Source organism: Corvus brachyrhynchos, unplaced genomic scaffold (genome assembly GCF_000691975.1).
Source record: "Corvus brachyrhynchos isolate BGI_N302 unplaced genomic scaffold, ASM69197v1 scaffold20, whole genome shotgun sequence".
In the NCBI taxonomy this organism is placed as follows: domain Eukaryota; kingdom Metazoa; phylum Chordata; class Aves; order Passeriformes; family Corvidae; genus Corvus; species Corvus brachyrhynchos.
Window position 1 is genome coordinate 1 of NW_008235735.1, and position 9,185 is coordinate 9,185.

Here is a 9,185-nt window from a genome sequence, read left to right on the forward strand (position 1 = left end):
TGGCAGTGACCTGTTCTCAGGTAGTTCATGATGCTTAATCCAGGATGTATTGTGATTTTAAGCCACTTTATGGCATTTTGATTAAAGGCAATCCTGAACTGGTTTTGTTGCCAAATAGCAGCTCTGCCAAGGGGGCAGCAGCAGGGACATTTCCAGGGTCAGCAAGGTGGCTGAGAAGGTGAGAAGGCCTCATGCACAGTGCACAGAAATGGGCTAAAAAAGGGAGAGTAGCTCCTCCTTCCCAAATAAATTCTGGGAAATTAGAAAGCATTTTTCAACAGTAATAGCCATGACCTTCTCAGAGGAAGGTGCACATGGTTTTGCTGTGTTTGAAAGATGTCTGGATGTAACATTCTGGGGGATGAGGTTGGTGGGTTTTTCCTCTTAAATAAAGATGTGGCATTTAAGTAATGGCAAGTAGGAGGCATTGCCGGGTACTTTCCGTGGGTGCCAGCTGGAGCCTGTTCCAGGAGGAGAGTGGGAAAGGCGTTTCCTTAGGCTGGCGTTGCAGGCAGTGCTGCAAACCGGGAGCGATCCGGGCTGGCTCTGGCAGGGAATGGAAGCAGACAGGGACTGTACCTGTGAAGGGTGGGCGGCCCCTCACCAACAGAGCAGGGGCAGCGTTTCGCAGTTGCCTCATCTTCTGTGTGAGTGCTTCCCTGGGAAATGCAAAGTGAAAAGCAGCCCAGACTGATGCATCTTTGGCATTTACAAGAGAAAAGACCAGTTCTGCACATCATCCTTGGCGAATTGTTAGTATTAGCCTGGCAACCCTCACACTGCAGCAATTTCCCCTTTGTTTGCTCAAGGTGCTGCAGTCCCGGGAAATCGGATGGGGCCGCATCAGGCACTGACATTTAGGTGCCATAACTTCTCCTGAGAAGGACCAGAGGCAGTTCAGGAGCTGTGGGCACCACACGGGTGCAGCTCCTTCCATCCTCTCCTCTGCTCCTTGCCGAGCCACAGCAGCGCCAGTGTCAGTGCTGACAGACAGAGGGGCAGGGCTGTGATGGTCGGTGATGGGCAAGGAAATGCTGCTTTTCCCCTTCCTGGAGAGAACATTTCCCAGACAGAAATGGGAATTCTCACCTGCTCCCCAGGGGCTACTGAAGGCTGGAGATGCAATGGCCACGTGTTGCTGCTCGGGCCTGCAGGAATATTCACCACTCGGGGCAGGATTGTTGTTCAACCACTAACTGGGCTCCCTCGGCCTGCACACATTCCACCTGCACACATTCCACCTGGGCTCCCTCGGCCTGCACACATTCCACCTGCACACATTCCACCTGCACACATTCCACCTGCACACATTCCACCTGCTCAGTGGTGGGGAGACTGCAGGGAATACCTGCAGCAGCACTGGCATTGAGTAAGGAGCAGTGCTGAACTGAGCCACAGAGAGAAATCTTAATAGGATGGGGCACTGGCGAGTGGGTTTTGTTCCTCTTGGAACACCAGGCTTTGTTTTTCTTCCCTTCAAATTCACTTCTCTTGGCCTTCCTATTTTCGGGTTTGTGTTGGACAGTGCCAGCCTGTTTGTGCAGCACCTGTACCTCATCCTCCTCTGGACTCCTGCTCTCTGTCACCCCGGTGTCTCCAGTGCTTCCCAGCTCCATGCCATCCCCACATCTGCACTGCTTCCCAGCTTCCCAGCCCCGTCGGTGGACTGGGGCCAGGGAGGGCAGTGGGTTGTGGGATCCCCAGGGATCCCAAAGGAGCCCCTGTGGAAGGAATGGCCGCTCCCGCCAGCACAGGGCCCGACATCCCAGTGCTCCCAGTGCCCCAGCAGGGCGGTTTGCCTGGAAAAGCCGTCAGGCAGAATTTGCTGGGTTTTTCACAGCTCTGATTTCTCCATCCCCCAGAGTGTCCCTGCTGAGAGGAAGCATTGATTGCTGCCAGCCAGCACACACATGTAGGAATGTGATTCATTCCAGCCCAGTTCTCAGAAGGACTTCTGTCAGCTGTTATCCCTGCTAAAATGAGCCTTTTCACAGTTCTGGGTTTCCACCTAGCACACACACAGTACAATTACCAGAGGTGAAATAAACTCTCCTTGGCCTGAGAAGAAATTTTATGTTGTTGTAGGGGATTCTTTCTGAAGAAATAACACTTCTCTTTCTACTGCATTAATTTATATGTAAAGCCAGCACCGTGTGCATTTGGTGTCAGTATCGGGTCAGCAGAAACCAGCATAGGCAGCTGGAAACAAAGGTGCTCTGGTCCCACTGCACAATATTAGTGTTAAAAATATCTATTAAAGGCCAGATTCCACACAGGAAGTGATGCATGCAAAATCTGGCTAAGAAAAGAAGAGCTTATTCAATAGTAAAATGCTAAACTCAAAATGTTTCTTTGCGTTAGGATTTTCCCAAGTATCTCATGTAACATTTGTTAAGAGGTTAAAGAAAGGGCAACACTTTGGTAACCCTTCTTTAAGTGTACATATTTTCTATGTTAAATGGGTGTATGGGGGTGCAACCCCTGTGGACAGGGGCTGCTGGAGAAATCCTGTAAAAGTGATTGTGTGCTAGAGACCTGAGTCATCATTTTGTGCTATTGCAATGTCTCTTGTTCTGTCAGTTCAGTTAAACCTGCAAACAATTCAACCTTTAGAGCTTTAATATTTTTAAAGAGACATTCATGCCCAGGTGTCTCAAGGTGTTTGTTCCGTCAGGCTGGGTTTGATATCCCTATTAAAAATATATATATATATATGGCTCACTTGATGAGAAAATCTTCTTCAGAGAGAAGGATTTTTCTTCAGCTTAAAATCTGAAATAAAAAATTGAGTATAATAAAGTGAAGAGGCAAGTCACGAAGCAAGGGATAGAAAAGAAAAATGTCTGTGAACATGTTCTACTGAAACTGTTTGGATTTCTTAGGAAAAAATCCTCTGTTAGTAAGGCAATTAGAATTATTTGTTATATTGAGGGGTTTTGTGCCAAATCTGAAGAAATAACTTGAAGAAGGAAACTGATTTGAAAACTGCAATCATAAATGGTCTTTTTTCTGACTGAGTAATGAAGAGGTGAACAGAAAGGGGTGCGATGACTTCAGGCCTCGTGTTGTTGCCAAGAGCAGAATGTGCTCGGGCACAGAGGAGAGAAATCAGAGCACTGAGGTTTCAGTCTGTAGCTCGTGGTGGTCAGGCCGATTGCTCTGCCTGGGGGCGGGCCCTGGTAGGGACCAGGGAGCAGTGGGCAAACACAGCGTGGAGGAAGGCCCGGGCACGGGCAGGGAGGGCCGGGCGCTGCTCTCTGCGCTCTGCCGAGGGAAGCGCCACAACTCCCGGCACGTGCGGCCCCCGGGAACACCGGCTGGGAGCCGAGGATTCGACGGCGCTCCCACTGATCCTTCCCCGTGCCTCTGGGAGTGTGGGTGTGTTCAGTACCATGGCCTAAGCCAGGGCAGAAGTTTGAAGGATGAAACTTGGAGACGTTGTCTTTAAAGAATCTTGATGCTCATTTTTCCTTCCTGTTGTCATAACTTTCCCCTTAGCTCCAGCGGCTGCTGGCTCAGTGTTTTTGTTTGGTGCCACTGCCTCCTACAGAAGAAATATTTTGTAGCTACAGATTTGAAAGGACAATAATGCTGTGCTCTATTTTTGAAGAAGCTGCAGTTACCAAAGATTCAAAAAGCAGCGGCCTAGGACCTGCTGTTGCAGTGGTTCGTGGGAGGAATCCAGGTAGACAGGAAATGGGCAGGTTGTTCTTGAGCTCTTGTGAGCTCTGGTGCCAGGCTTGGAGCAAACATGAGTGGTGCTGTGACCGAAGCAGTTTGACCAGGCAAGGGTGACCTGTCTCTAAATAAGTGCCACAATGCTGCAGTGATGATCTCCATCTCACCACTGTGACACACGGAGGATGCAGGGACATCCATGCACTTTGATGTTAAGGTGACACCAACGGGCTCCCAATCTGGTTGATGGGTGTTTCCCGCTCAGAAAACTGCATCCTCCATCTTCTGTGCTCGGCCCAGTGTCAGAGCAGTGTTAGCAGGCAGAAAAATGGGGGTGGTTGTGCACTTTTGTGATACAGTGTTCACTAAGAAGCATAATCAGTGCCAGAAGTTGAAATTTTTTGTCAGTAGCTCAGGCCCTCCCAAGAGCTATGAATTTGGGTGTAGGTGAAAATTAGTCCCTGTGGTTTTGTGTTCCATTACAGGAATTCACAGCTAGCCCTGGGCTGAGGGCTGACCCTCTCCAGGACTGGGGCTCCTTTTTTACTCCTGGGTAGAGGATTGTCTTGGGGGCATGGTTTGGTTGGATAAGGAGGTATGTGATTGTTGTTTGTGGGGCATCTATTCAATTTTCAGATTTGACATTGAATTTCTCTATGATTCTGAACCAGTTCTGTATGAGCTTCATCAATAAAATGCTTGATCATCCAAAGTAGGAAACAGTAAAAGATCATTCAGCAAAGCCAGGCCTTGATCCATTTGATCATGATGGGTGATGATATGAAATAAAAGCTCACCACTGGTATATTCTTTTCTAGAAATACTCTGTAAGACAGTTTTCAAACCCATGCACTTACCAAGCACCACATAATGAGGTAATAGTGAGTGCTGTATCATGTATAAAATGAGAGGCTCCATCTTTCCATTCCAGGAGAAATGGATTCTGTCCTCAGAAACCTGAGTGTGTGTTTACCTTGGTGATATCCTCAGCAAGCAGAGCTTTTCCTTGTCAGCGCATGTAACTTACCTAACAAACTCCCCAAGGCACACAGCAATCCTCAGTGCCAGGGCTGGCATCTTCCAAGGCTGAAGTGGCAAAGCTGCAGAAGGTCAGGCCATGCTGCCCGTGGAGAGAGCTTTGTCTGCACCGCTCATTGTTTTGTTGTCCACCCCTCCTTGCCAGCACAGTAAAATTCACCAGAATGTATTTAAGCAAAGCAGGGACTTGTTGGTGTTTGCTGTTTCTAGAGAATGGGGTCTTCAGGGGGGGCATAAGGAGTGAACTCCCTCTCCCCAGCCTTGGAAATGCTGTTTCACATCTGTTGTGAGTTTCTGATTCATTTTGACAACACCTTACATATTCCTGCCTTAAAGGTCAAACCTGCTCCTTGCCAGCGACATCTGACAAATGAGAATATCGGTGTTGGAGAAAAATGACATCCATAATAGGTTAATCTGCTCTTTATCAACGGAACCTGAGAGGATGCTCTTGAGAAGGGATTGGGGAGATTCACCATAAGCATTTCTGAGTCTCTCAAAAGTGCAACTTAAGCTTCCGCTGAAACAGACTAAAACTGATCGATGTCATATCTGAGAAATATTGGGGGATCGAGGCAGATGCCAAGTTTTCCCAGTCACTTAGGATTACTCTATCAGTGAACCTGACTGCATAACTAAATCTGCAAAGGTGCCCTCCAGACAGAACAGGTTTTACAGGACCTTACTGTCAAAAGAGCTCCAAAAAAGGTACATTGTGTTTTTCTAGTAAGTGTTTCTGGAGCTGAGAAATAGACAAAGGAATTTTCAAATATTTTGAACAAACCCTGAACCGACTCAGTGTATTCCATGTATGTCCAGAGTGGCACTGCAGCTTTAGCTGGAGTGGTTGGCATAGTAAAATTAATATGGATGTTTGGGCTCCTCTGAGTTTGGGAATATGGAATCATAGAATCATTTAGGTCGGAAAAAAACCCTTAAGATCACTGGGTCCAATCATGAAACATTAAATGGGCTTTGGGCTGCCCACAAAGAAATTTCTGCCTTGGCTCTTGGCAGTGCTGTGCACTTGAGGCTGTTCAAAGCTCAGGAGTGATGTGACACATCATCCTGTAAAGACAAATTAATCTAACTCTGTAAAGGCTCAATCTAAAACTGATACACAGAGAAAATTAACTGGGCCATTACTGATAAATAATGCTGAAGCAAGCAAACCATAAATCGAAATGACTTCCTTTACAAATGCATTCCCAGAGTTCCTGTCAGAGCTGTGCTCTGCTGCTGCCCAAAGCCCTCTGAGCAGAGGCTCTCCAGGTGCCGAGTGTGGTTTATAGAGGCCCTTTGATGTTAAGGTGACACCAACGGGCTCCCAAGACAATGAATTCCAGCAGTGTGAAAGCCACCTGTGACCGGGCTCCCCTTCCCTGGCAGCAGAGCTGTGCTGGAGGCTGCAGGGACACCTGAGCAGTGCATTCCCCCCGTGCCACTCCCTGTTCAGCCCATGGGCTGCGACGTCCCGGCAGCGGGAACGGGAAGTCCCAGGGCGGGAGCGAGGCCTGTGCTCTGCTGGCTCGGAGCGACAGGCAGGGGGCCTGGGGGAACGGCAGGGTGTTCTCTGGGGAGGAGACAAATGGAAAATAGGGAAGGGCACCTTCCCCGGGTGTAGCAGCTGGGAACGAGGGCCAGTGGAAAGGGACACGAGCTGAAGTAAAAAAGATCAGGCTCACACCAACAACTGCTGAGGGAGCTGAACAGAGGCAGCCTGGGCAAGGCAGAGGATGGAAATACTGAAAGGTGAATGTGCGGAGACTCGCAAAGGACAGAAAGCAAAAGTCCAAGCAAGCAAAAGACAGCATAAACCCTGATGAGAAAAAGAGTCTTTCATTTGCCTGTTAGTCATGAAATAAATACTTTGCCTTCCAAGAGGCCTTTGTTTGTCCCTGGGCTTTTCTGTCCTCATGCTGGAGTACTTGAAAGGTCTTGGGCCAAACCAGAGCAGTTACCAACACTGCGGATGTAAAATGGGGAAATATTGCAGCTCCTGTGGAAGGTTTGGGAGCCACACCCAGGCTGCCAGAGGAGCCCTTCCTCAGTGCAGCAGGAGCCAGCTGGAGCCAGGCAGGAGCAGGCTCCTGATCCCAGTCAGGCACAATCAGAGCCTTGCACTGACCTCACAGGGCTCGGGGCAGGTGCTCAGCTGGTTTTTATTGTGGACTGAGGGAAGTGTTCAGGCCTGGAAGTGCCTCCCAGTGCTGCTGGATAATCAGAACCTGGCACAGCTGAGCCACAGCAAGGCTGAAACAAGTGGTCAGGATAAGTCTGGACACTGGGGAAACTCTGGGGCTTTTCCAGCTTCTGGAATTCCTAAGAGTGACCCTGCTGGGACTGTGCAGAATATCCAGTGCAAGGGTCATCAGTCATTTATGGATGGCAGAAGGTCTAGAAATTGAAAAAAATACTCAATAATCAATTGATCTTTACATGGGCAAAGGTTGTTTTTCCCCTCATTCCCCTGCTATAACGGGACTTTGCCTTAACAAGAGTAGTTGGACTCCATCAATGAGAAAGCACATCAAACATGAGGTCTGGTTTTTTTGACCCTCACAAGCTGCAATGTTGGCTCACAAAAACAGAAGTACTGACAAAATAAATGTTGGTAAAGGAGACAGCCATTTAGTGACCATGGATTCTGAAAACTCATGTGTTTGGAGCCACAGGCAACCTCCGAGCCAGTGTTCATCGTGTTGAGAGCTACTCAGGGATTGTATCACCTCGTTTCACAGCCCCAGCTCCCCAAATTATACTGTTTATTGCAGGAAGAACACGATGCAATTTGTTTTGCCATTATCTGTGTGACAACAACGTGTGCCATGCAAATGTCATGAGCAGAGATGACAGCAGGCTTTGGTGTGAGAAGCAGAACAGGTTGGATTTAGGGTGTGCTAATGAGATTAGAGGGAGACAAAATATAAGATAATATGAGCAGAGGAGCATGTGGATCCATCCAGGGATTTCTGTAATGGAAAGCTAAATAGGCAAAGATTGAGCATCAGGTTTAATTTATCACTTTCATCTCTTTCTGCTTTTGAAACCTAGTTAGTAGCATGGTCTTGGGCAGAGTTTTAAGGAAGAAAATGTCATCAGGCATTATTAATCTTACCTATATATAATTGCCTAAAAGAAGGAAAGGAAAACAACGTTGTTTATCTTTGTTCTGAAGCCTGCAGAGATTGTGGCTATTTTGCATAATGCACACTGGTATCAGTTCATGTGATAGTCTATAAAATGAATATTAAATGCTTCTGGCCAGCTCTTAATCCTGCTCACGGAACACAGAGCAAGTTCTCCCCTCAGGAAGGGCCCCGCGGCCGCCGGTGCCAGGCTCCACCCGGGCACTCCCGTCCACCTCCTCCTCCTGGCAGAGCCTGGGCAGGGACCCCACGTCACCGAGTCCCTGCGCCCGATGTGGCTCCCGGGCTCGGGGCACGGCCCTCTGGCACTGCGCAGTGCAAGGGGCTCGCTGGCTGCTGCCGAGCCCCGACTGCTGGGATTTGAGTTCCTCTTCCAGAACAGCCGCTTTCCCTAAGAGAGGCAGGGCGGCCGGCAGTGCACGGGGGAGCTGCTCCTTCCTGGCAGCGGCAGCTGGGAGCTACCTCATCCCGAGCTCAGGACAAGGGGACGAATACCTGGATCGTCACCTGCTGGTGACTGCTCAGGCCTGGGGATCTTCCAGCCCTTCAGTTCCATCCGGCCGAGCAGAGCTGTGGGTGTTCCCGTGCCTCAGGAGCGCCTGGAGCCATGAGCGGCATCAGTCGGTGAGCTGGAGGCGGCACAACCAGCCTGGTGTTCGGATAATAGGACATTACCTTTTTAGGATAATAAGACAATGCAGATAGGCTGCATTTTATGCCTTCATTTCGGGGGAGGCTTCCTACCCTTTTATCCCACGTGTGGTTTTTTGCTACACTAAAGCAGCTCTCACAACAGACTCAAATGTGTGAGAGGTCCATTCCCTGTCACCATCTGTGGGGATGTCCCCGGTCAATTCCACGACCCCGTGAACTGAGACTAATAAACTGGGCGTTTTTCTGGTCTCAGAATCGGAGTCTTAAGTCCTGTGGGTTTTTTTTTTTTGGTGGGGGTGAGGGTGTGGAGGGCTCAGGGACAAAGTCCTGCACTGTTGGCACTTGGAACCAGTCCCATCTGGCCTGGCCCAGGGCTGTGAAACAGTGACTTCAGTCCTGTGTTTTGGGAGTGCAAAGCCTTGAGCACAGAGCCCAAATCCTGCATTTTGGGGCCCAGCAACAGACCCAAATCCCGTGTGCGAGTGCTTGGAACACGGAGCCCCGGCCCAGCGCTGTCCGGGCTCGGCCCCGGGCTCATCGGGGCGGGTTCAGGGCTGAGAGCACCGCTCAAGCCCTCCATGCTGGGGCTCCGCAGCAGAGGCAGAGCTCTGGCTGAAGCCCTTCCCACACCCGGGACACGGGTGGGGCCTCTCCCCGGTGCGGATG